This window comes from Gopherus flavomarginatus, chromosome 2 (genome assembly GCF_025201925.1).
Source record: "Gopherus flavomarginatus isolate rGopFla2 chromosome 2, rGopFla2.mat.asm, whole genome shotgun sequence".
Lineage (NCBI taxonomy): Eukaryota > Metazoa > Chordata > Testudines > Testudinidae > Gopherus > Gopherus flavomarginatus.
This window is the reverse complement of record NC_066618.1, coordinates 75,092,864-75,114,414: the sequence shown is the minus strand read 5'-3', so window position 1 is coordinate 75,114,414 and position 21,551 is coordinate 75,092,864. Positions and strand designations below refer to the sequence as shown.

General features: G+C 41.1%; 1 protein-coding gene across 9 annotated transcripts in view; it reads left to right on the top strand.

The window, feature by feature from the left end:
- SLC4A7 (solute carrier family 4 member 7) overlaps nucleotides 1–21,551 on the top strand; it is a 172,076-nt gene that overhangs the window by 11,710 nt on the left and 138,815 nt on the right. Inside the window, exon 2 of one of the 9 annotated variants that reach the window (XM_050938308.1) lies at nucleotides 16,424–16,521. The exons of the other annotated variants lie outside the window; for them this stretch is intronic. The gene's annotated coding sequence lies outside the window, so the exon portion shown is untranslated. The remainder of the gene's footprint in view (nucleotides 1–16,423; nucleotides 16,522–21,551) is intronic. 9 annotated transcript variants of the gene reach the window in all.

The following is a 21,551-nucleotide window of genomic DNA, read 5'->3' as shown; positions in this document are numbered from 1 at the left end:
TGTTATCCCAGACATGCATCACAATGTAATCCCACCATTCAGTGCTTGTTTCCTGAGCCCCAAAGCAGTGTTTGACTGTGGTCAGCACCTCCGTGAATGCCACAAGCATTCTTGTGTCATAGCTGCTATGTGTGGTGAGATCAATGTCGCACTCCTCTTGCCTTCAATGTCGCACTCCTCTTGCCTTTGTAGTTTAAGGAATAACTCCACTGCCGCTCATGATGTGTTGGTCAGTGCAAGCAGCATTCTGGTCAACAGCTTGAGATCTATTCCTGCAATCAGAAAGAGGCAGGGCAAGGTGCACAGTATGCAAACCATTGAAAGATGGTGCCAAATGCGGACAGAAGCATGGGGTTTCCTGGGAAGTGAAGCAGTGCATCACAGGGCATTGGAACAGGACCCAGGATGGCCCGTCACCCATTTCACCTTCCCACAAATCTTAGTGGCAAAAGAGAAAGAGGTGCTCTATGGGATAGCTGCCCAGAGTGCACTGCTCCAAATAGCGCCACAAGTGTGAACATGCTATCGTGCAGGCAGCTGACAATGTGAATACACAAGTTTTTTTTCCTTCGGCACTCTCTGCGGCTCTGTAACTTTGCCCATAGTGCTCAAAACAGTCTACTACTGAGTTCCATCACACGTCTTGTGGGGGAGTTAGCTTGCTTCCTCCCACTTTTTTTCAGCGTAGCTGCTGCAAAGTGGTTGGTATGGAAGTATTTTGCAGTTTCAACAAGATTAGTCTTATGTTCGGAACACTGAAGTCTTTTGGCTAGGAGATGCATCAAATGAGCATTGCAACCATATCTTATTAACTTGGGACTCTTCTCTAAATTTCTTCTCATCTTGGATACATTTGCAGCATTGTCTGTCACCAAGCTGTATACTAGACATTTGAATTGTTTTTCAGTTTATTATTGCTTTTACTGCTACTTCTTGCAAGTATTCTCCTGTGTGTGCATTTCCTGATGTATCAATTGTTTCTGTGAGGAAGACATTTCCTTCTTCTGTTGTCACACAAGCACATGCAATAGGATCATTGTGGACATTGCACCCATCAAGAATCAGGTTAACAATTTTTACCATCTAGAGCTTTTGCACACTGCTCAATTTCTCTTTCATACACTTTTATCCAGCAATTTGCCTGTGACGCCTGCAACATCTGCTCTGTTGGGTGGACTGTATCCTGGTCTTAATGACTGAACTATGTTAATGAAGTGTGGGTTCTCTATCATACGGAAAGGAGACTTTGTTGCATAAACAAACTGGGCAGTTTTTTCATCAATGACCTCTTTTTGTAATCTACTGGTTCTTATCACAAACTTATCTATGGTTGTTTCTGGATGATGGAGATTTTTTTTCCTCCTTTGCTACAGGTGGCTATGTGACATACATGATGTGACTGAAACACTATCATTGGCAGATAACTCTGAAACTATAGAAAATGATGACCTTGAAGGTGGATAGTCTTCAGAATCCTGTATATTGAGAATGGATTCTCCTAAACAAAATAAGTCAATGCAGTTATTTTATTATTATTACCATACTACTCATTTAGTATTACTCATTGCATTCACTGACATTCAGTACTACTTTAAAGGTGAAATTGTAAAAGGAAGATCTACCTATTTCAGCTATTTTTTTTTAATCGCCAACTGCATTTACAGTGATTGTACCATAGAGTAACAACTATATTCTTTGCTCAAACATGAGAATTTAAGAATAGTCCAGAAGAAAGACAGACAGTCCTTAGGAAAGAAGTGTGAAATAAAAAAGGTTATCAACCTGAAGATCCTGCATGTTTAGACATGTTCCTTCCATCATCTTCAATGCAGCTTCCTCCTGAGAAGGAACACTTGCGTCTGACGAAGTGGGTATTCAGCCACGAAAGCTTATGCTCCAATACGTCTATTAGTCTATAAGATGCCACAGGACTTGTTATCACTTCTCATGATGATGTTTCATTTGGGCAACCAGGCCTTTCATTTCTTTGTTGCACTGTTTGCATTTTGCACACATACCTGTCTTACCTATAGGTAGAGGAACTTCATTAAAATATTCCCAAACTGGGTCTCTCTTACTGCCTGCTGCCATTATAGGTTTTCCCTTCTAATGAGAGAATGGTATGGTAGATCTCAAATCAATGAAGGCTACACTCGGAAAGACCTCGAGACTTCTGGAATATGCTGCTCAAACAGTTTCACTTCTGTTTCTATTGCCTGTCCTTCCCTTCTCACATAGATCTCCAGACTTCTTCTTGTCCAGATCTATTCCACCTCCAACAATCTTCTATTCATTGAACTCTTTGAAACTTTGCACTTTGAGAGAGGTAAGGGATTAACTCTGTGTACACAAATTTGCAGAGGGACAATAGGGTTGAGGTCTGTTATTTCTCACCTCTAAATAATTTTTATTTTATTTAAAAACATTTTTTGTGGTTAACAAGCATGGTATCTCTGGAGACACAAATCCACAGTTTGAGAACTGCAAAAGAAAGCATCTCTGGTATCTTCTAGACTAAGCACTGAGTCCCATTGGGTAGATAGAAAGGCTAACCTAAATAATCTCTACAGAAGTCCCTGGAACCCCATTAAATGGGTCCCTAATCCATGAACTATTGGAACTCATTTACAAAACTTTTCTTAAAAACATTGAGACAATTTATTCATTATACTATAGCATTAGAATTTATAATCCTTATTCCATGATGAGATATCTTTGAGCTATAATGTATCTTAATTAAAGCTATCTTTAGACAGTTTTTTCCTCAAAACCTTTTATCAAAAAATACAATTTAAATAAAAAAATCTGATTAAAAAAAAACACTGATTTTATCCACCCTGGGGAGCGGTATCTCTCCCCACGGCAACCCTGAGCGCCTGCGCGGTACTTAATAGGCGGCTGTGCATCTTAGAGCGAACTCAGCTTGTTTTTGCTGATTTTTATCTTGCTTGATTTGAATTGGATTATGATAATGGCAACTCAAATGAGAGGCCTCTGGATCAAAAATTACTCCATGCTATCTCTTGAGAAACACTTCAGTTCTTTCAAATTCCCCCTAATTAATTTCTTAATATTTGTGCTTGAATTGTCCACTTTATGGCAGAATAAGGATTCTTTGGTCTCTTTTGGACTTGATTTACTGTAATTTACTTATACTTCTGTAGAATTTATCCTTAACTAGCACATGAACTAACTACACTGTCTTGGATTATTACTTGATAATTTTTATTAGTTAGGTATTCTTAAGCATATAGTGTCATTTTCTCCTTAAAAGATATTGCATGACATAAGTCTTGATTAACTCCAGCTACAGCTAGGAGCATCTCCCCAAGCCTGAGTAGACACATTCATGCCGGCGGAGCTCGAGCTAGTACGATAAGCATGGCAGTGTGGATGTTGCTGCTGTGGGGGAGATTTGATCTAGCCACCCAGACTTGAGCTTGGGTGGCTAGCCTAAGTTTCCGCCAGAGATGGAATGTCTACTCAGCTATTTTTAGTGTGCTAGCTCAAGCCCATCTATCATGAACTTGTCTACCCAGGCTGGGAGGCTTAACTCTCTGTGTTTAATGAAGGTTGTTTTTTTTCCCCATTTAATTGTTACCAAGTTCTAGCTCGGTTTCAACATAGTTATCTGTTCATGTTGTAAAATACTCTGAGTTACTATGCACAGTAAGTGATTGGTACAGTCTAGATGTATAGCTTTTTTTCTTTTTGATGTTAGGGAACGTTTTTAATAGGCCTTTCAAAAATACATCAGCAATATGTAAGTATCCTATTATATAATTATGCAAGTTTGGAAATAATTCTTAGTCCGCTTCTTCAAATTAAGCTAGGACTCAGGCTAATGTTTTGAGATAGCAATATGAGCTCAACTGTTAAAAACAGCTTGATCCATATGAAGCTCCTATTAATCTCTTGGTTTATAAAAGCACTACAAACAGGCAAAGTTGCTGATCCATATGGCTTGGTATGGTGAACATCTGAATCGCATAACTGATGCTTAACTTGGAGCTTTGGAGTGCATAGGACCTTTAATAACTGAGTTTGCAAACAGCCAATGTGCTGACCCACCTCTTGCTTTGAGTTATTGTCCATCCAGGGATTTAGATGGAAAAGTGACGATGTCGTTTGTTCATAAGTGAATATTTCCTATTGAAAAAGAGCTACTTTATTACTGTGGTATATTTTAAACTTAACTTTACACCTCTCTATATTACCTCTGCCTAATTTGGCAGAATCTAGAAAGCCTGCAGCGTCTCTACATAGAGACTAAGGAAAATCTTAAAACTTTTCTGAAATGCAAATTCAGTGCTTGTAAAATTGTCAAATTTTCAGTGTATGTCTACACTACAAGTGCTACTGTGGCAAAGCTGCAGTGTTGCAGTTAGGCACTTGATACAGAGATGGAAGGGTTTGTATTTTTTCCCTCCAAATTGTAGTAAAGCCACTGCCTTGAGACGTGCTAGCTGTCTGTACTGTGGGTGTTAGATTGACCTATGAATGTGGTACATTCAGGGCTATGAGAAAAATTCATGCCATGACAAAGCTATGTTGACCTGTTTTAGATCAGAGGTAGGCAACCTATGGCACGCGTGCTGGTTTTCAGTGGCACTCACACTGTTGGGGTCCTGGCCACCAGTCCGGAGGGCTCTGCATTTTAATTTAATTTTAAATGAAGCTTTTTAAACATTTTAAAAACCTTATTTTATGTACAACAATAGTTTAGTTATATATTATAGACTTATAGAAAGAGACCTTCTAAAACGTTAAAATGTATTATCGGCATGCGAAACCTTTAAATTAAAGTGAATAAATGAAGACTCGGCACACCACTTCTGAAAGGTTCCTGACCCCTGTTTTAGATGTAGGCTCCAGCCTCTGGAATGTAGTTGTGCATTAATCTGCGGAAGAGATGAACAGCGGCTGTGAAAGATTGACAGAGTAGATTTGAGAATGTGTACAGCTGTATTACTTTGCTCTCTATGCCTCTTCAGTACCTTGCCTCATTTTCAGATAGCATGTAAGAATATGCATTACCTTTCTTGAAGCTTCTGACTTATCCTGTTTGGCTTCATTTAATTGCTGAGTGCTGTAGTGCTAAAAATCTATATATAAAGTTATTGCAGTTAATATTGTCCCTGTGCTCTCATTACAGTTGTAGCATCATTATTGCTGAGATTTTTTAAAAAAGTTATCTTCAGTGCAAGTGCAACAACTCTTCTAAAACATTGCACAACCTATCAAATGTGTCTCGTATACTTGTGAGAGTGTATTGTAAGCATTATGAACAACAGCAAATAATCAGATTTAAAAAGTCAATTACGGAATTTAGAATCTCTCTATTCAGATGTCTCAAATTATTGTGTAAATATGCAATCCTGTATCTTATCCGATAGATGGAGCCATTTTGGTACTTTTTGTCAATACTTACTTGTGTAATGGGTTTTTTAGAAGTGTGTTTTCCTTTTTAGTTCAACTTTTTTTTTCCTTTGAGGCATACTCCATCACTATTTAGTCTCTTCCATAGGTAAGGAGAAGATGGAGTGTCTTGTATACACCATAGCAGTGTAGATATACTTAGGGATGTACTGTGGGAGAACTGTCAAGCAAGCAAGTTTACTGCCCAAAAGAGCTTTCATATTATGAGCACCTACTTGTGTATGCTACAGAAATAATAAAATGTTAGGATTCAAACATGCTCTTGCTACTGTTAATTAGCGTACTAACTTGGGATTCTTTCTAGAACAGGGGTTGGTAACCTATGGCTCGGGTGCCGAAGGTGGCACGCAAGTTGATTTTCAGTAGCACTCACACTGCCTGGGTCCTGGCCACCAGTCCAGGGGGCTCTGCATTTTAATTTAATTATAAATGAAGCTTCTTAAACTTTCTGAAACCTTATTTACTTTACATACAACACTTTAGTTATATAGCATACACTTATAGAAAAAGACCTTCTAAAAAGGTTAAAATGTATTACTGGCACGTGAAACCTTAAATTAGAGTGAATAAATGAAGACTCGGCACACCACTTCTGAAAGGTTGCCGACCCCTATTCTAGAACTACAATCTCTTGTATGAAGAATGAATTTAAAATTTCATTCCACAGTGGGTATGTCTACACTGCCGTTGGAGGTGTAATTTCCAGCTTAGGTAGAGATACACCAGACCCTCGCTAGAAGGTGGGATTTGGGATCCATGCAGGGACCACGTTAAAATGAATTGCAATTAAAGTAATTAAATTTGGGATCCATGGCCATGACCGCGTTATATGTGAATTTGCACTATATAGATGTGCGTTCTACTGAGGGTTCAGTGTATATGCGCTAGCATGCTGTAGCGAGGAGTGTGACATGCCACCGTCAGAAAGGGACCACAACACGCCCCTGGTGGGCCGAAGCAGGAGAGCCATGTCTGCCCCACTGGAAGCGGAAGAGTGGGACAGGAAGAGGACATACAAAAGGCAGGCCCTGAAGCTCAGTGATGATGCAGCCACCACAGGAGACAGATGCCTGCTACCTACTGCGGAGCCTGCAGAGGAGCTTCCGGGACTGCCTCCTGAAGACAGCCAGAGCTCCCAGGACTGCTGGCTGGCTAAGATGCTGAGGAGTTGCTGGTACTGCCACCTGAGGACTAGACGGATCTCCACAGACTGACAGCTTATTGAAATACTGAGGAGCTGCTGGTGCTGCTGCCTGTGGACCGGCCAGAGCTCCCCGAGGTGACAGATGCAGCTGTGCCTGAGGGGTAGATTAGGAAGCAGCCCAAGGAAACTGGGCAGCAGTCTGGGAGCTGGCCTGATGCAAGGTCAGCGTGTTGTGGGTGGATCCCTGCTGACCCAATTGTGGACCACTTTGCCACTGTTAGAGCCCTGGGCTGGGATGTGGTACGATTGGGTGGGTCCACATTCCACCTGCCTGTCCGCCCCTGGGGTGGTAGTATTGCGCCTCCTTAGGCCAGGATGTCTTGCTCTCATCAGGCAACCCTACCCAAGCCCCATATACTTTCTTGGTGCTGACCCTTACCTGAGCCTCTATGCTTTATGGTGCTCACCCCTACTGGGGCTCTTAGTCTGCTTAGCTGCTCTGCCCTGAGTGCAGGCCAGAGCTTACCCATCATTTTGCTTCCCTGCCCTGACTGGGCCTCATACACTGCTGTACTGTTCTGCCTGGCTAGAGGACCAGAGCACTAGAGGAAGCTCATTTTCCCTTTTTGAGTTCCTTACAGGTATGTGACAGCAAGAAGGCGTGGCCTCCCTCAGAGACTGACAGAGGAACGGCCACACAGCCTACAATGCCAAAAAGTAGCAGTGTTGATCTTTTGGCTCAGGCTAGATGCCTGTGTACATACTTAGGATCTCAGACAGGATTGTAATTGGGTGGCTAGTCTGAGGTGCCACTGTGGCTACATGGCCATTTTGAGCATGCTAGCTTGATCAAAGGTAACCTGTGCACATCTGCCTGAACTGGAGTGCAGACATGCCAACAATGTCTGCTCCAAAACTGCTGGACATGTACTGCATCATACCTGTCTGTAACAGTTTCAGCCAGTATGCAGTGGTAGCCTGGGATGGTCTGGATTAAAGCACTTTTTCCAAGTCTCTCGTATTTTTACAGCCAGATTTTATAGTATAGTAGTTTCTTCAGAAAAGTTAGAATGTTTGTCTAGAATATGATTTTTGGTTATATTTTACCCGGAAATCAAGTTTAATGAACACAATTGTAAATGTTAATGCATGCAGTCAAATCTTTGCTCTTTGAGGATTGTTCATGTGGATTCCACTTTTGGTGGAAATGTGTCCTATGCACTTGAAATCTGATTCTTGTGTCCATTGAGGCTGTGTCTGCACCCTGGAGGTACAGGGCGTAAAGGATGCAGTGATCCCAGCTGTGCCTTAGTTCTTTCTTACTATCTGGTGGCAGTGGGACAAAACCCTTGCGAATGTCTGCCTGCTTCTGTACAACCCTGCAGTTAATGTTAGGGACTAGTTAATTTTTAGGTTGCCAGTTAGTTTTATAAGAGAATATTTTTACTAATTGCTGCAGTGGGCCTCAAAGATGACCAAGAAATCCACACTTATTCCAACTTCTAGCAGAAAGTTCATAGTAGCTGTATTAGATTCCAGGTCAGCGATTGCTTATCTTCCACAAGAAAGATTCCAAACTATAGTGGATTTCATCAACCAGCTTCAAGCTCATCCAGAGATCTAAAGAGCATGCCTCAGACACCTGTGACATATGATCTCATGCACTGTGATTCAGTTTGTCAGACTTTGCTTACCTTTTATTGCAAGGGTGGTTGAAATCAGTGTCTGCAAACCCTGTTTAGTCATGGTCCTGCAAACAGTCCTCTCACTGTTAAACTGGTGGAAAACCCTCCCCTTTATGGGTACCCTTCTCTGCAGCTTTACCTACCAAACTCTCTGGTGACAGGTGCCTCCAGTAAGGGGTGTGTGTGTGATCTAGTTCACCTTCAGACACAGCGCTAATGGTCACCTCAAGAAATTCATGGGCACATAAATGTCTTGAAACAGAGCCATCCATCTGGCATGCAAAAGGATTCCTGCCTGTACTCCTGGGCTCCATAGTCTAAATTCTGACAGGCACCCCCACAGCTGTGTATTATGTCAGCAGACAAGGAGCCAGGTCATCCCAACTCTGTCAGGAAGTCATTTGGCTCTGGGCTTAGTGTATTTGTTCCTGGAGCACACAGCTGGCTGTGCATCTTCCAAGCTTTCAGAACTTGTTAGCAGATAATCTCAGACAACTGTGAATGGTATATCAGGGATGCAGTATTGTAGCGCATCTTATGCAAGTGGGGATATCCATCAGCTCTGTTTGTCACAGCCTTGAACAAGAAATGCCAAGTGTTCTGTTCTAGAGGGGATGCCAGTCTGGCGTTCCCTGTCAGATGTGGTTTATCCTCTGGCCATCGGGACTGATGTATGCCTCTTCTTCTGCCCTCCCTCCCCAATTCCTATAATGCTGAGGGTCCTGATGAAACTGAGGTGAGATGTTAGATTGATCATGATAGTGCTAGTGTGGACTAGACCGTTCTGACATTTGGATCTAGTGACCCACTGAACACAGCCCCCGGTTACTTTGCCTATCCTGTCCCACATAGTGTCACAGAATACAGTTGCATCCTGCAGCCAGACCCAGTATTGTGCGTCTGACGTCTGACAGCCTGGATGATGGCTAGCTGATCTCCATGGATAGAAGCCATTCAGCTGAAGTTCAGAACATTTTTCTCCAAGGCAGGAAAGTCTCAGCTAGACTGAAATCACTCAAGGAAGTGGTTTTTTGAGATGTGGTGTCCACATGGTCTAATACTACGGAGTCTTCCCTCTCTAGGATTCTATGTGATGAAAGAGCTAAGTGACAACTGGGCATGCTCTCGTTAGCGCTAGAGAGGGTGTGTGTGTGTGTAGTTGTGGGGCATGAGGACGTATAGGACATAGGCCTGGCCCCAATGGACACTCCAGGCTAAAATGATTCTGAGTTGCTTTGCACGTATACCATGAGTTGAATCTATATGGACACATTTCTGAGAACCATATTTATTGATGTGGTGCCCATATAGAGTAGGCACATTAGTACTGGAGAAGGAGGGTGGTCTGTGGAATTGTGTGGATACCACATTTACTTTAAGATAATTGTTTTTCCTGGCTATGGTTCTCCATGAACTGAGCCCTAGGGTTGACTATGACTAGACTGTTTGAGCGTCTGCATCAGGGATGGGCAACTTTAAGTTAGTAGAGGGACAAAAAAAAAAAATCCAATAAAATCCTTTGGTGGATCATACAGAAAAAGTTGTTTTTAAAGATTTGAGCTGGGTCCCCAAGGGGTGCAGTCTTTTAGTAAAGCTGCTGCTGCCTCATACCACTCATCTCCACTTCCTCATTAACACAGGCTCTAACTGAACCCTGCTGCCTCCAGCTCCAGTTACTGCCTCTCTATTGGCTGATTGGCTCTCAGCCATAACCTCATTACATTACTACGCAGATTTGACCCAGCTGTCCCTCCGTCTTTCAAGCAGGGAAGAGACTGCAATGTTATGCCAGCCAGTTCTGGTTACTGACTCCCCATTGGCAGAGGTTCACACACCTACTCAGGGCACAGGGAAAAAGTAGTGGTGCTGACCACATTCAGATTGGCTGTGGGACCCAATGGGAAGGCAGTTACCAGAGCTGGGTGGTGTAGGGTGGAGGAGCCCTTCCCCCTGGAGAGGTGACTGGGCCAAAGAGAGGCATTGTGACCTGGCACAGGGGTGTCTGCTCAGTCCCAGGCTCCAATCCATATCCCCTGCAATCCCTCTTACTTTAAACACTGCCTGGTGTTCAGGCATTACCGTGGCTACACTCCTGCTCAGTACTCCCCAAAGACTGGTTTCTCCAGCTGCCTATGGATGCATGTAATAAAATGATCTGGCAGGCCAGATGTCCATTCTTGTCCTGCCTTTATAAATACCAAATATGTGTTTGAGCAGAATAATTTTCATGATCAAACATAAGGCTGTGTGGCTGAACCCTTGGGATAGAGGAGTGAGAATATTGGTCAGTGTGGGAAGGGTGGTGTTGTCCAAAACTTTGTCAGGCTGCCAACCACTTTTCAGAAAAAAATGCTGAGAAGGGGGTGCTGACATTGCCTCAACAAAAGCGCTTAGTCAAAGCAGCTGATCTTAAGATGCTTGTTACATCAACACACCACAATCTTGAAAACCTCTGCAGAAACTTTGAAAATCTTTGATCAACAGCTCTTGCTCAAACAAAGTCTGTCATATGACTTTCGATACTTCCTGCATTTCAACAATTTAACATGTTTGTTTAAATCATTGTAATATAATAACCAGATCTCACTTGATGTCCATTTCTGTAGTGATGGTTTCTCCCTGATCCTAGAGATTGAACCAGTGTGCTATAATGGGTGGCAAAACAATTGCTAGAAATAAAATTAGGGTCTACTTCATCTGCTCAGACCTGATCATGCATAAAAATACGGCTATATGAATTAAACTTATTTCTGGTTGATCTATTATTACTTCTGTCAGTGGAAAAAGTCATCTATCAAGCAGTCTCTCAGTCTGGTATAAATTCAACTTAATGTAACAATACCTGCATCAGATGTCTTTTCACTGATATGAATTACTTGGTGAGAGCCAAATCCCAGAAAGCAGTTTGTTCTTACAGTTGTAAAAGAAAGCAGAGATTAACATTGATAGCCGTTTGCAATACACAAGTGCTATTTTTCAATTTTAATATGTAAATTTAAAATAGACAACTTAAAACATGAATTTTTTTAAAAAGGCAGCCCTTCCCCTTCCTCAAATAAGATAGTGAAAAGTCACTGTTGACTTAGCTTATTTTTAATATGGATAAGGAAACTGCCTTGATCTGTGTTTTTTTTTTTCTTTTTTTCTTTCTTCTGTGTTCTCAAATGGGCACTTCACACAAACATTCCGTATCTGTACACAGTCACACAAGATAATGTAAAGACAAAGAATAATTTGCCAAAATCCATGACTTGGACTGTGCACTTCCTACCATGATTCAGGCAGGAGAAGGAACAATGCTGCTGCAGAGCACTACTGTCCTCTCCTGACCCTGTGGAAATTCCCAGAGAAATTAATACAGCCTGGATGCGATTCGTTTTTCTTTCTCTCTCCACCAAACATTTATCGCTTGGTCCCAGAGGCAGCCACTGCTAAGTTAAGGCCCTGTGAGCATGGCTTCTGTAGTGCTTTTCTCATGAATCTCTGGGAATTTGGTGGGTATGGGAACAGGCCTTGTGGCTGATTTAACAGGGATGTAGAAAGTAACTGTGCTGCGGAATAGGTGTGTGTATGGTGGAGATTTCCTTTCCCTAGAGCTGCCTTTAGTAGGTTTTACCATGTGAGGGGATGATTCTGAACCAAGTTACGGAGCCAAAGTTGTTGCTAATTCCTGAGCTCTTCATTTAAAGCAGGGGTGGGCAAACTTTTTGGCCTGTGGGCCCTATCAGGGAATAGAAAATGTATGGTGGGCCATGAATGCTCACAAAATTAGGGTTGGGGTGCAGGAGGGGTGAGGGCTCTGGTTGGGGTGCAGGCTCTGGAGATGTTTGGGGTGTAGGAGGGTGCTCTGGGCTGGGATTGAGGTGTTTGGAGAGTGGGAGGGGGATTAGTGTGGGGAGAAGCTCAGAGGTGCAGGCTCTGAGTGGAGCTTGCCACTGCTTCTGGGAATCACTTGAGGTATGTCCCTTCTCTGGCTCCTACCACAGAGGTGCAACCAGGTGGCTCTGCATGCTGCCCCATCCACAGGAACTGCCCCTGGAGTTCACATTGGAGTGCTGGAGGGCTCCGTTGGAGTGCACAGGAGTGGGGCTGTGCCACATGGAACAGCCCGCGGCTAGAGCGCTGGAGCAGGACCATGCCTTGGCTTCCAGGAGCCGTGTGTTGTGGCCCTGGCCCCAGCTGGAGTGCCAGAGTAGGGCAAGCCCCAGACCCCACTCCCCAGCGGGAGCTCGCAGGCCTGCTTAAAACGGCCATAGTTTGCCCACCCATTATTTAAAGCTTAACTAATTCAGTTGCCTGACTTCAGGTCAGCTTAGCTTGAGCTAGTACTATATTTCATTTTCTTCTACATAAACTCAGACTTTAGTAAGGCATTTGATACAGTCTTGCATGATATTCTTATAGATAAACTAGGAAAGTACAGTTTAGATGGGGCTACTATAAGGTGGGTGCATAACTGGCTGGATAACCGTACTCAGAGAGTAGTTGTTAATGGCTCCCAATCCTGCTGGAAAGGTATAACAAGTGGGGTTCCGCAGGGGTCTGTTTTGGGACCGGTTCTGTTCAATATCTTCATCAACGATTTAGATGTTGGCATAGAAAGTACGCTTATTAAGTTTGCAGACGATACCAAACTGGGAGGAATTGCAACTGCTTTGGAGGACAGGGTCAAAATTCAAAATGATCTGGACAAATTGGAGGAATGGTCTGAGGTGAACAGGATGAAGTTCAGTAAAGATAAATGCAAAGTGCTCCACTTAGGAAGGAACAATCAGTTTCACACATACAGAATGGGAAGAGACTGTCTAGGAAGGAGTATGGCAGAAAGAGATCTAGGGGTTATAGTAGACCACAAGCTTAATATGAGTCAACGGTGTGATACTGTTGCAAAAAAAGCAAACGTGATTCTGGGATGCATTAACAGGTGTGTTGTAAACAAGACACGAGAAGTCATTCTTCCGCTTTACTCTGCGCTGGTTAGGCCTCAACTGGAGTATTGTGTCCAGTTCTGGGCACCGCATTTCAAGAAAGATGTGGAGAAATTGGAGAGGGTCCAGAGAAGAGCAACAAGAATGATTAAAGGTCTTGAGAACATGACCTATGAAGGAAGGCTTAAGGAATTGGGTTTGTTTAGTTTGGAAAAGAGAAGACTGAGAGGGGACATGATAGCAGTTTTCAGGTATCTAAAAGGGTGTCATCAGGAGGAGGGAGAAAACTTGTTCACCTTAGCCTCCAATGATAGAACAAGAAGCAATGGGCTTAAACTGCAGCAAGGGAGATTTAGGTTGGACATTAGGAAAAAGTTCCTAACTGTCAGGGTAGTTAAACACTGGAATAGATTGCCTAGGGAAGTTGTGGAATCTCCATATCTGGAGATATTTAAGAGTAGGTTAGATAAATGTCTATTAGGGATGGTCTAGACAGTATTTGGTCCTGCCATGAGGGCAGGGGACTGGACTCGATGACCTCTCAAGGTCCCTTCCAGTCCTAGAGTCTATGAGTCTATGAGAATTGACAGTCTAAAACTATGAATAATCCTCCTGTTTGGAAGGAAAAGCATATGAAATTTAAGACTAATAAACCCTGAATTTATAATGATGAAAAATCAAAGTCAATAATGGCAAGTGCTAGTTAAATGAGCACCATAAAAACTTTCTTGTCCAGTACTACAGATAGTTTATTCCTGACATCTGGCATTCTTCCTATTCAAATCCGGTTTTTATTTTATAGCAAAATGAAGAATTACACTAAATTGTCTCAGATTATGTGACTGTTTTATGAAGTGCACAAATGAAAAATCTGATCTCATTTTTGTCACGTGTAACCAAAGACAGGACGTTGGTCCTTGTCAGTCTAAATCCTAGTCAGTTAACTTTCTGTAGCATCTAGGTGGTGGTGTTGTTTTTTTTCATAGTCTACACTAAAAACCTGCAGGTATGTAAATATTCTGTTCCACAAAAAATAACTTTATTTCCTTTTTGCCTTGTCATGTTTGTAAATGTTAAATTTGGACATACAGATGTCTGCAAACAGTAGCAAATACTGTGATTGATACTGTCTTTGTGAGTCTGTTGGTACATTACTGGCTATAACTTGCTGGTGTATCAACATCAGGAGTAGCTCTTGTCAGTGGTTCTCAAACTTTTTTTTTTTACTTTCACATAGTAAGCCTCTGAGTGCAACCCCCCCCCATATAAATTACAAACACTGTAGTATATTTAACACCATTATAAATGCTGAATACAAAGTGGGGTTTGCGTTGCAGGCTGACAGCTCACTATCCCTTTGTGATCCCCTGAGGGATCCTGACCCCCAGTTTGAGAACCCCTGGGTGGGGGGAGGAGCTCCGTGGTTTGAGCATTGGCCTACTAAACCCAGGGTTGTGAGTTCAATCCTTGAGGGGGCCATTTAGGGATCTGGGGCAAAAATCTGTCTGGGGATTGGTCCTGCTCTGAGCAGGGGGTTGGACTAGATGACCTCCTGAGGTTCCTTCCAGCCCTGATATTCTGTATACCAAATATAGCACAATTCAGGTTCCATGTTTTGGGAAGAGGGAGGTGTCCATAATGACATAAAGAATCTTTCTTCCGGGCTTGAAATATTCCACCAGATATCTACTAGTCAGATGCTCTAGTACAGGTCGGGGAGGGTGCCACTCTGTAGAGGGAAATGTTCTTGAGAAAAGCCAAACCCCTCTGTCCCCGGTTCCTGGGAGTCAGGAATGTACTGAGATTGCTGCATGGGTATACTATCTTTGGACTGTGGTCAGGCTAATGTAAGATGATGGAACCCCTATCTGTAGTAGCTCCCCCCTTCTAGGTGCTAGAGGGAATTTTCTATTTATGTTTTTCACAATCTGTAGTGCATGTGCATCCCTTCAGCTTCTACCAGAAAGTGTATCCTGGGAGGGAAAACAAATTCTTCCTATTGTCCCATCTCCCAGTTTGCTGCTGATGTGGTTTGTTACTCTGTCCTTTATTCCAAGCTTCTTTTGATCATTCTCTTTCTAATGAATTGGTTTCCTTTGTTGTTGCTATTTATACCCTTCAGAAGTTGCATCGGAATGAAATTTATTGCCATTCTTTGTCTGTTTCACTGCTGCTCACAAAGTTCTGAATAGTAGCCATGAAACTGAGAAATCTATTCAGTTTCCACACTGTTGCAGACTAGAAAATGTTTTAGAAGAAAGTCACTGGGTTCATTTACACATCATGCATCAGTTTACATTCATTTCACATTCAGAAGTTTATTTTTGCAACCATAAAGGATGGAAGTGCAATAATAAAAGCTTTTTCAAATTTAATGGTATTGGTTTTCCCTCTCATCCAAGAAAGCTGCATGTGCCCCACTAGTAAGTAGGCAAATTTAATTTTCAAATCCTGCATTAAATTATCAGATATTTTAATAACTTTCAAGATATGAAATATTATGTACCATAAATTTGGGATGGGAGTCTAGCCTTCATTTTTCTTTAGTGTAGAGTTCTTCTGATCCTCAAGCCTCTTCCCTAATTTCTTCAATTTTTCAGCAGCCTATGAATTCTAAGATGGGACTTGGGAGATCTACGTTTTGTACTTGGCTTTTTTTTGTACTCTCCTATGTGGCTTTGGGCAAGTGGCTTTCTGTTTCCTTATTTGTAAAGAATGGCTTTTGTTTATTAAACACTGCAGTACTGCTTAGAAGCCACTTTTTTGGCTTCATAGGAGTGTCATGATATGTGGAATGCACAGGCAATAAGATTTTTTTTTAAATCTATAGTTTATAAAGTTACCCTTTTTCTTATGTCTTGCAACATCAAATAGAAAAAAAGTTTTATCTGTCAGAAGTAAAGTTTAGCTATTATAGTGTTTTCCTGTGCTAACCTATTTCTTTATGCTGCTACTAGCCTTAATATATGCAACCATAAAGATTTTATTAATACGCCTCTTAAAAATTTATATACGCTTTACTTTGAAACAAGTTCTGTAGGCTTGAGTGTTTCACAAATGCTACCTGGTTTATTGTCATTGATTTACTGAAATGCTTTCTGATTTACCTCCAGAAACAAACACACACCCCTCCCCCATTTCATCCTATTGGTTTGGTGTGTCTTTGTAAGAGCATTTAAAGCTACTTGCAGCTGTTCATTGAGCATTTCTTTCTTGTTTTTTGACAGGATTAAATATATTTAGAATCAAATGGCTGACAATATCAAGTATTGGATCCGTTTCAGTTGTTGTCATCTATCACTTCTATAAGAAAAGAGTGCCTAAGGTTAGTCTGTGGGGTCTTAAAGCATGGCTCATTACTGTCCTCTCCTTGTAACTACTGGATGAGGACAAAGCTGACTAGCTGCAGGGCTTTACTGGCTCTGAATTTCAGACAAGCTTCTTCTTTTTTACAAAGGAATATATAAATGTTCATTAAAAAAAAAAATCCTATATGACAGATGATGTGCTCAAAGGCACAGAGGAAGTCAGTGTCAGAAAGAGAACTAGAACTTGAGGGTTCCTGGCATCAAATCCAGTGCTTAGGACATTAGAGAGAGGATATAATCTGCGATTTTACATCTGCTTTGAGCCTAGAACTCCTGAGTTCTAATTTTGGCTTTCCCAGTAATTTGATTTTTTTTTTTTCTTCTGTGCCATGTGCAAGTCACAATTTCTCTGTCTCTTTCTCTGTCTCTTTGTCGTTAGCATAATGGGAATCGTGCACCTGTTGTGTATGAAACTAATACTTATACATAATGTTAGGCATGGAAGAATTAGATTTTTATCAATAAAGGTTGGTAGTGTTATCACTGTATTTACACACAGGCAATGAAAAAATATGTTCATTGACTGAAATTTACAAATAAGCAATGTAAGGAAATGTGTATTAGTTTGATTTAATGATATTTACTTTGTATATTTTGACATGCTATTGTGACAATTAAGCTTTAAAACCATTAACTTTTTGAATCTGTGTCCGCTGTCATTAATTCTAAGCAACTCATGATTTTCCACAATTGTGAAAATTTAAATTGCTAAAAATAAAAATGCTTAAAAATGTTAATATTATCTGTCAAAATTATATAAAAAAATGAATTATGCCAAGACTACAAATGTTTATAAAGCCCGTTGAAGATGGAAAAAGCAATATGTTGGGGATAGGTGGGGTGGGAGTTGAATGCCAATTCATGGCCTGTTTGCACTAATTCTAACCCTATCAGTGCTCAGGTGTCTAGTAAGTTAGGAATATCTGTTTTCTAAAGTGTGTGTTTGTACGGCTAACTAAAAATAATTCTATAATTGTTTTGGCCCATCCACTTTATAAACAACAACAAAAAAGGTTACAACATGGATTCCCTTGGTTTTATGTACACATTTATAATTTAATTGGTGCTTTGGGCAAGTGGACTTCTGCCATCCTGCTAGTAATGCCTTCTTTGTCACCCTGATAGAACACAAATAACTTTAAAAATATTATTGGAAATTTTAATATGAAGCTTATTTCTTAACCATGAGTTAGAAGTAATGGGCCACTTGAACTGAGAAATCCTAATGCTGGTGTAGTAACACTTGAATTCTTTATAAATATAGATATAGATTAAAAGACTGATATCACTTGCCTGATTTTTGGCCAAAGGAGGAATATCAGGTTTCATGAAAACTCTGGGTTATTAAAGCACTTTAAAAATCTAAATAAAACAAAATCCGTGCATGTTTCAAAACAAATGCTTAAATGTTTTTGTACTTGAATAACTAAAAATGTGGTTTAAAATTATTTTAACCACCCCAGTATTCCCAATAGGTGAATGGGTGATTCTTTATCCTGTTCATGCCCTGTATTGTCTCCACGCTAATACTTCTGAACTGGGAGCACAGGATTTAGGGGTATTGGCCTCATCAGATAGATGCAGGAATGAAAGTCTGCCTAGATTTTTAACATGTACACAAGCAGTTCTGGAATGTAGAAATGTTGCTATTTGTTGCAACCTGTGGCTGTCATTTTTGGTTTATAAAAGTTTTCCATACTCTTAATTTATATTAATCTTTCTTCAAGAATCCTTCCTGATACATACTCACAGGGCATGCAGAGTATGACTTCCTTATCTAAACTGTACTCCATTGATATACAGTGATCATGAAAGGTGTTTGGATTTACAACTCTGAACAACAAAGTCTTTTATCAACAGTATAAATATGACCTTCACGGTACTGTATTAAGTGTGTCAGCCATTTAATGAAAGGATCACCTGTTGCAGTGAGTTCAGTCATCTGTCTCTTTGAGCATGAAGGTGGTGTGGTTCGCATTAAGAATTAGACTATGATCTCCAGTTTGTCACAGGCCACCAAACAGCTTTTGACAGTAATGATTTTTGGTCACTATTAATCAAAACCCGACTTGAAGTGTCCTAGCAGTGAAAGGTTTCTTATTTAGCTATGCCTGACCCATTCAATGCCTTTTATTGAGGAAAGTGGCTCCCTTTTAGATCATTAGCTTCAAAGAAGAAATCCTTTTGTTGGAGAAAAACTAACAACTGAAGAACATGTATACGTTGTATCCTCTGCATAGTTCCTATAAAACTACTTTGTTTCTGACTACAGTAATTTATTTGATACTTATAAAAATTCGTAAGTGGTTCAGAATTCTGTTTTTTTGACATTTACAGATATGAACAAAACATCATGTGAAACCATGAGCAGGATGAATTAGTTGTATGCTTTACTTCGGTAGCTTTAAAATATGTCATCCTAATGTTCTGGAATAAATTGAAGTTGAACCATTTTTATTAAAGTACAGTCACAAAAATATTAACAAAGGCTGGTCTTGTGATGGCCTTTGAAAACAACAATTTAAGCCAGAAGAAACAGGGAAGACCGGAGAGTTATCATGGTGAAAAGCAGCAAAACTTTTGCAATAAGTCTAAGTTACTGCCAGTGTTCAGTGCAGATGATTATTAATTTCTTCATAAAAGAAAGGAAAGCTGTTCTTTGTTAGTTTCATCAGCTGATTATGTAACTGAAACTCATTAGAAACAAGTAGTTTGGCAGAAGCCTTAAAGGGAGGAAATGGTTTACGTCAAAGTTGTTCAGAGACTAGATAAAAAAAATTTCAGCGGGGTGGCCATGTTAGTTTGTATCAGCAAAAATAATGAGGAGTCCTTGTGGCACCTTAGAGACTAACAAATTTATTTGGGCATAAGCTTTTGTGGGCTATAACTGACTTCATCAGATGCGTGGAGTGAAAAATACAGTAGGCAGGTATAAATATACAACACATGAAAAGATGAGAGCTGCCTTACCAAATGGGGAGTCAGTGCTAATGAATCCAATTCAATATGGGTGGATGTGGCCCATTCCCAACAGTTGACAAGAAGGTGTGAATATTAACAGAGAGAAAATTACTTTTTGTAGTGACCCAACCACTCCCAGTCTTTATTCAGGCCTAATTTGATGGTGTCAAGTTTGCAAATTAATTCCAGTTCTGCAGTTTCTCAATGAAGTTTGCTTTTGAAGGTTTTTTTTTTGCTGAAGAATGTGTAGAAGCTGTCTACACCAACATTCCACACAGATGGACTACAAACCGTCAGGAACAGTATTCCTGATAATGTCACGGCAGACCAGGTGGTTGATCTTTGTGACTTAGTCCTCACTTGCAACTGTTTCAGATTTGGGGATGATTTATACCTTCAAGTCAGCGGCACTGCTATGGGTACCCGCATGGCCCCACAGTATGCCAGCATTTTTATGGCTGACTTAGGACAATGCTTCCTCAGCTCTCGTCTCCTAGCGCCCCTACTCTCCTTGCTCTAAATTGATGACATCTTCATCATCTGGACCCATGGGAAGGAGGCCCTTGAGGAATTTCACCAGGATTTCAACAATATCCACCCCACCAGCAACCTCAGCCTGGACCAATCCACACAAGAGATCCACTTCCTGGACACTGCAGTGCAAATAAGTGATGGTCACATAAACACCACCCTATACCAGAAACCTACTGACTGCTATACTTACCTACATGCCTCTAGCTTTCATCCAGACCACATCACACAATCCATTGTCTACAGCCAAGCCCTAAGATACAACCGCATTGCTCCAGTCCCTCAGACAGACACACAAACCTACAGGATCTTTATCAAGCATTCTTAAAACTATTATACCCACCTGGTGAAGTGAAGAAACCAATTGACAGAGCCAGAAGGGTACCCATAAGTCATCTACTACAGGACCGGCCCAACAAAGTAAGTAACAGAATGCCACTAGCCATCACCTACAGCCCCCAACTAAAACCTCTCCAGTGCATCATCCAGAATCTACAACCTCTACTGGAGGACGATCCCTCACTCTCGCAGACCTTGGGAGACAGGCTAGTCCTCGCTTACAGGTAGCCCCCCAACCTGAAGCAAATACTCACTAGCAACTACACACCACACAACAGAAACACTAACCCAGGAATCAATCCCTGCAACAAACCCCATTGCCAACTCTGTCTGCGTATCTATTCAAAGGACACCATCATAGGACCTATCCCCATCACCCACACTGTCAGGGGCTCGTTCACCTGCACATCTCCCAGTGTGATGTATGCCATCACGTGCTAACAATGCCCCTCTGCCATCTACATTGGCCAAACTCTACAGTCTCTATGCAAAAGAATAAATGGACATAAATCAGACATCAAGAATTGTAACATTCAGTAAACAGTAGGACACTCAATAATAGGTTTAAAAGTGGCCATTCTTCAACAAAAAACTTCAAAAACAGACTTCAACGAGAAACTGTAGAACTGGAATTAATTTGCAAACTTGACATGACCAAATTAGGCCTCAGTAAAGACTGGGAGTGGCTGGATCACTACAAAAAGTAATTTTCCCTCTGATACTCGCACCTTCTTGTCAACTGTTGGAAATTGGCCACATCCACCCGGATTGAATTGGCCTCGTTAGCACTGAGTCCCCATTTGGTAAGGCAACTCCCATCTTTTCATGTGCTGTATATTTATACCTGCCTACTGTATTTTTTTTCCACTCCGTGCATCTGATGAAGTGGGTTATAGCCCATGAAAGCTTATGCCCAAATAAATTTTTGTTAGTCTCTAAGGTGCCATAAGGACTCCTCGTGTCTTTTTAGATAAAAAGAAACACTGCCAGAATATTTTGATTTTTTTTAATTGAGTCACTGGATGTGGTTGGGAAAATCCCACCTGGTAGATTGCTGTAGTAACACAGAAGAGCATGGAATTAGGCATTTAAGACTAATATTCATTTACAAAAGGGGAACAAATAGCTGAAGGCTTGTGAATTGTCTGGTTATAAC